The sequence below is a fragment of the Rissa tridactyla genome, chromosome 3, assembly GCF_028500815.1.
Source record: "Rissa tridactyla isolate bRisTri1 chromosome 3, bRisTri1.patW.cur.20221130, whole genome shotgun sequence".
NCBI lineage: Eukaryota > Metazoa > Chordata > Aves > Charadriiformes > Laridae > Rissa > Rissa tridactyla.
The window spans coordinates 88,240,557-88,246,584 of record NC_071468.1 but is presented as its reverse complement, the minus strand read 5'-3'; positions in this window follow the sequence as shown (position 1 = coordinate 88,246,584).

Genomic DNA, 6,028 nt, shown 5'->3' with positions numbered 1-6,028 from the left:
TCCTCCTCCTCCTCCTCCTCCTCCACGTTCTGCCCCGTCTGATGGGCCAGGCAGGACTGACATGGGTAACAAACGCTCTGCGGACACAAATTAGGGCTTGTAATTGAAATTTGTTGCCTTGATCTGTCAGCACTTCCAGGCAGGAGACCGGTGGGAAGAACTCGCTCATTAGTGTCACTGCGGCGGCGGGGGCCGGGCGGAGCCGCGGGGCGGGGGCTACGACCGCCCTCGGGCGCCCCACCACCAATCAGCGCCGCCCCCGCCCTGCCGCCCCGGCCCCGACGACCAATCAGCGCCGCCCCCCGGCCCCGGCCCCACCGCCCTACCAGGGGGCCCCCGCCGCGGCGGCCGGGAGAGGCGGGGGGGGGGACACGGGGACGGGGACGGGGGCGGGGGGGGGACGGGAACAGAACCCCCGTCCCGCACCGCCATCCCGCCCCCGGCCCCGCCGCCCCGCGCCCGGGCACAAACAGCCCCGCGTCCCCCGGCCGGCGGCAGAGGCACCCCACGATAAACTTTAATGAGGCACCCCCACATCCCCCCCACCCCACCCCGGGGCTGGTCGGGAGACCCAGCTCCCCCCGAAACGCAGAGGGAAGGGGGGGCCCGCCCGGGGAGCCGCGTTTCGCTCGGGAAAAACGTTCGGACTTTAAAAAAAAAATGACGTTGTGGCCTTTTTCGCTGTTAGTGATTAGGTGGTGGTGGTGGTGGTGGTGGTGGTGGTTGTTGTTATTATTATTATTATTATTATTCAGCTGTTGCACCGCGTTGTTATCCAGGCACGGGCTGCAGAGGGGCTTCGGCGTAGCATCCGTAGCCCCCTTTGAACCCAACCGATTAGGCGCTGGGGCTGCAATAAAAAGAGAATTAAACCGAACCTTGTTTGAAGACGGATGCATCCAGCCGCAGCAACTTTAATAATAATAATCATATTCAGGTGCACAGAATAGTTACGGGGAAAATCCTTTCCTATCCTTCCAGTGAGTAAAACTATGAAAAGTTACAGATTTGGACGCAGATATTATTTTCTTTGCATGCCCAGGGAAATGAAAAAACTATCGAGATTTTTTGTGTGTGTATTTTCTTCCCCCACCCACCCTCCCTTGTTGGGAGATATTTTTTTTTTTTTTTTTTTTTTTTCAGAACTAAATGGGGCGACACGCTCCCCTGAAGGAAACAGAATAGAAATCCTCCTTCTGTAAACAATCACGGGGCAAATCTCATGGTTTCGGGGCATAGGATCTCGGCTTCGCTTCGCTGTTTCGGGCAACAGAGAGAGAGAAATTCGTAGCGTGGGTCGTCTGTGTTACAGCCTCGGAGCTCCTGTTCGGGCCGTCGAGTGGCACAGCTGAGATTTCTGATCGTAATCTAAAAAGGAAATAGCTGCCATTTAGGAGACTTAACCGTTTCCACTATAGCATTTTTACCTATCCCTAAAATGCAAATTTACCCCTGATTTTAATAGTTGCTTCGTCAGAGAGTCTGAGGAAAGGCTGACTAATAAATATACCCCAGAGATAAATTATCCCTTCAAATAAGGTTATCGGCGTTAAAACCGTAGAAGTGCTTTCCAGACGTTAAAATATAGGTATGTGACAGAGAGATAAATGATTAAAGAAAACAAAACAAAACAAAAAGAAACAGCCGCAGGAGCACTAACTCTCTCCACATTGGAAAAGATGGCAATTTGTCTGAGAAAAATTCAGCATTACGAAAAAAAAAATCCCCCTGCAGTGGCTGTCGCTCTGAATCGACAGGAGAGCAGAAAATGCCTAGTGCCTGTCACCGACCAAGAGTGCTGCGGAGTTAGTTTATCTTTACGTTAAATCTGGGACATATTAACTGTTCCGTGGTCTAAAGTCTGTCTGCTCTGCCTGTTCCAACCCTGATTGAATCTGAAGGAAATCAGATGTGCGAGAGTGGTCGAAACGTGCTAAGCTAGAGGATCTTGCAAGAGTTTAAACGCCATCGCGGTGGGGATGAGATCGATAGGGAGAGGAAGGAAGGAAATGGATGTTATCTGTCCGAGGGCGCTCCGGCAGCCTCCCCCGCCCGCCCGCCCGGCTCCGACGGCACCTTCCGCCGCCCCGCTCCGCTCTCCCGCCGCCGCCGGGCCACCCGCCCCACCGCCACCGCCACCGGTGCGTCGGCCCCGGCGGGACCCGCGGGGAGCAGGTACCGACCCCCGCCCGGCCGCGGCGGCCCGGGGCGGGGTGGGGGGATGCGGAGCAGCGCGGGAGGCGGAGAAAGGCTGCGCTCCGCGGCAGCGGGGACCGGCGAGGGAGCGGCGCGGGGCGCGGGGGCTTTAGGCCGGGGTTGCGCTTCTGGCGGGCGGGGAGAGCGGCGTCGGCCCCGGGCGGCCGCCGGGACCTGCCGGGGGGCGAGCTGCCCCCCCCCCCGCCGCCGGGTTCTCGCCGCCGCAGCGGCTTGGGCGCACGGGCGGGAAGGCAGCCGGAGCGGCGGGGGTGCGGCGGCGGGGGTCCCGGAGAAGCCTCTGGGCAGGGGGGTTGCTGGTCCTGCCCAGTTTTTGTTCCTTTCCCTCCCCTTAGAGGCAAACCGCCGCGCTTTCCCGCGGAGGAGACCCTGACCCCTTGCTCCCCGCCGCTCCGCGGGGTGCGCACAGCCTGAGCCTACCCGTCCTACGGCCGATGGACAAATCGTCCGGATTATTTTTTTCCGGGAGGGTGGGCGCTTCTCGTTGTTGTTGATTTTTTTTTTTCCTTGCCAGATTTCTGTAGGTTGATATGTGGCATGCTGTTTTCATTTCTTGACTTTTTTAAATAACTGGGTGGATTTAAATTTATCGAACAACCTGTGATCCATATGTCTGTCCGATTAATTTTTTTATGGGATGATGAAAGAGAGAAGAATCTCTATATATAGTGATCTGCTAATGGAATAATATATATATTCAAAACACCTTTCTGGGGTTACTTTTATTTCCGGACTTTAAAATACGGTCAGGGTTTTTAGGCAGTTGGGTGAGGCTCTTATTTGATGTAGGAGAATCGCATATTCAGGCTTCCTGAAAAAAAAAAAAAAGTGTTTAAACTGTTTTCCACCAGAAAGATATTTTTCTGAGCTCCCTTCGAAAATCTCGAGTGTCATGTAGGGTGTGGTTATGGCCGTGTTTTGCCATTCACGGTGTGATTTCCGCAAACCTTTTCGAACGTTGAAGTGGGGTGCCATCAGAGAGTAAATTAGCCAAAGCGTCCTTTTCTCCTTAAAGGCACGATTTTCTGTAACTTCCCAGCAGGGGACCATAGGAGCGGTCACTAAGGAAAACATATTTATATCATTATCCGCTTTTTCCCCCCAGTGAGCCTAATCGCTTCACCCTAAGGAGACGTGGCGTATAAAACTGACAGCAGGTAGCTGACGGGGGCTAGTCAGTCAAACATCGCCGATTAGAAAAAAATTAGAGACGCCGGTGAGAACAGCGCATGTAAACTCGGTTTCTGTACTTCCCAAGCGCACCTTCGGCCCCGTCTCTCTTCCTTGCTCTCCGCCGCTGTGGCTGAGCGGGAGGACTCGGGGGGTGTTGGGGGCGAATTAGCACTTCCAGTTTTCCTAGAACACGGTGCACGCCAAGCCTGGAGCGACTGTCCCCGAAACACACCTTCAAAGCAGGCTTGAGAGCAGGTTAAGCGTGGCTTAAATTTAAAAGAGGCAGGAAAGCCCCCCTCAGCCCCCCTGGCCGCGGCGGGATATTACAGCCTGCCCGTCCCGCTCTGCCGGGGATCCTCCGGCCGGGCTGCTCCCGCCGCTTCCAAGCGGGATCCAGCCCGCCGGCGGAGGTGGCATCGGGGAACCGGCAGGAACGGCCGCCCGGAGCGGCGGCGGGGCTCTCCTTCGGTTTCCGATGAGAGCGGCCCGGACCCTTCCCCGGCTTGTGTGCGTCGCCTTCCGCGGGCGCGTAACGAGAGCGGCTGACAGCGAGGGGCGCGGGGGGCCCCAGCTCACCCCGCGCCTAGCCCAGGCCCACCGAGCCCCGGCGACCCTGGGCTCAGCCGCCGGTACTCGTCCCGGGGCCTGTCCCGGACACACCGCCCCGTGCGCCCGCCCGACGGGCTGAGCTCCGCGGCCGGACTGGGGCGGGGGGGAGCGGGGCAGGCTTCCCCGACACCTGAGGCTCCCCGGGCTCGAACTCGACTGGCGGCTCCCAAAACAAGGGGAAGGCGAAGCCGACCCGGCCCCAGCATCCAGGACCAGGGTGCATGCAGCATCCCGCTCGGCGGTCCTAGCTTAGGAGCCGAGAAATGGGAACGGGGAAGGGGAGGCCAAGGGAACCCCCCGCGCCCTCACCGCTCACAGAGCCGTTTGTCGCCTGAGGTGACCCAGAGTTAACCCGGACAGCGGGGAGCCTCGCTGCGGGCGTCGCCGGTCGCCCCGAAGCCAAGCCCAACCTGTCAGGAGCGCGGCCACGGAGGCGCGACGGCGGCCCTCAAACAAACAGCCGCCGTGAGTGGAATTAGAGGAGGGCTTATCGGTGCGGCGTGGCACATTTTGTTCCCGCTTCAGCATCGCGGTGCGCTGCATCGGGGCGGCCGCGCACCGAGGAGGCGAACGGGTCGGGCCGGCCCGCCGTGCCCGCCGACGGGGCGCCCGGTCCGGCAGCAGGCGCGCGTCATCCCCCCGCGCGTCGGCCACCGGCCTTTCTCCGCGCACTCCACCGAGCCCCTCGGCCCCGCCGTCCCTACCGGCCGGTGCTCCCGCAGCCTCAGGTCTCGTTTTAAAACTGCGTAAAAAAAAAAAAAATATTCACTCCCCTGCTGTGGAGTATAAATAAGATCGGCGTACGGAAATAAAGGCGCAGCCAACCGACCGGCTTTCCAGACGGGTGAAAATGCTGAGGAATTGCACTAAAGAATTGAAAACACAGTTTAAGAGCACCCGTGTGAAAATTATAAATATTCTGGTGATTGCGTTTTATAGCGCTTAAATTGCTACCTTAATTTGGAATTACGCAGCAACGAGTATGAATCATTTGTAAGGAAATCTCCAGTATTTAATACGACGCTCCCACTTACATTTATTGTTCGTTTCAGACAAACGATTTTTAAAAATAGCCTTTTCATTACTCCGGTCACAAAATAAACGTTTGCAAACGCTAAATGAGGGTTGAAGAAACCTCTGGCTTTAGTTCTTTATTGCTTTCCTATAAATTTAACCCATATTTTCACTATTGTCTCAGGAAAAATATGAAAACATGTATGGAATTAAATTAAATTAGGTAACCTTAAATCACTATAGTTTAAGGTAGAGTCACTAATTGGAAATATTTATGTTTGCGAGGCTGGGATTTAAGCAGTAAAAAGATACAGTATATCCCCGTTTTATCATAACGTGGGTCTACGGGAACATTTATATCATGCCATTGTAAGAAATGATGTGTAGTTAAACAACATTTTTTAAGCAAGGCTTGTGTCTTTTTATGGTAACCCTCGGTCTTTAGTCAGGGCTAGTTCTCATATTACATGAAATGTACTTTAAGAAGTACTACCTGCTCCAGCTGTCCAGGAAAAACTGAATTATGGAACTAGGAAACATATGGCAGTTGCATATTGCACGAGTAAGGTACATATGAAAGTTATAAATTTCTTTTTTAAGTAACCATTGTAAACGCATTTTTATAGGTTTCACAGTATGTATTACATCTGTAATTTTAATTTTTGCAATATACCTTTTTAAAGATACCTATGTTTTCTGTACTGCAGGGAAGGAAATGCAAAGAGACGTTTATGCGTAAAAAAAAAATAAATTGCTGCGAGCAAAACAAACAAGCAAGGTAAATAAACGGGGAAGCGGAGCTTCCTCACAATGGAAAGGACACTATGCCATCTATTGGCAAAGCAGTTATTTACAAAGCCAAGGGTACTCCAGCGAGTATTTTCCGTTCTTTGAATACTGCGCAGCAAAGTGTCGCAGTCATAGTTTTGGTATATTACAAACAAATGAATAAAGACATTTCCATGGAGGTCCGGGAAAAAAAAATTAAAAAGGAAAGAAAAAAAATAAAAGAAGAAAG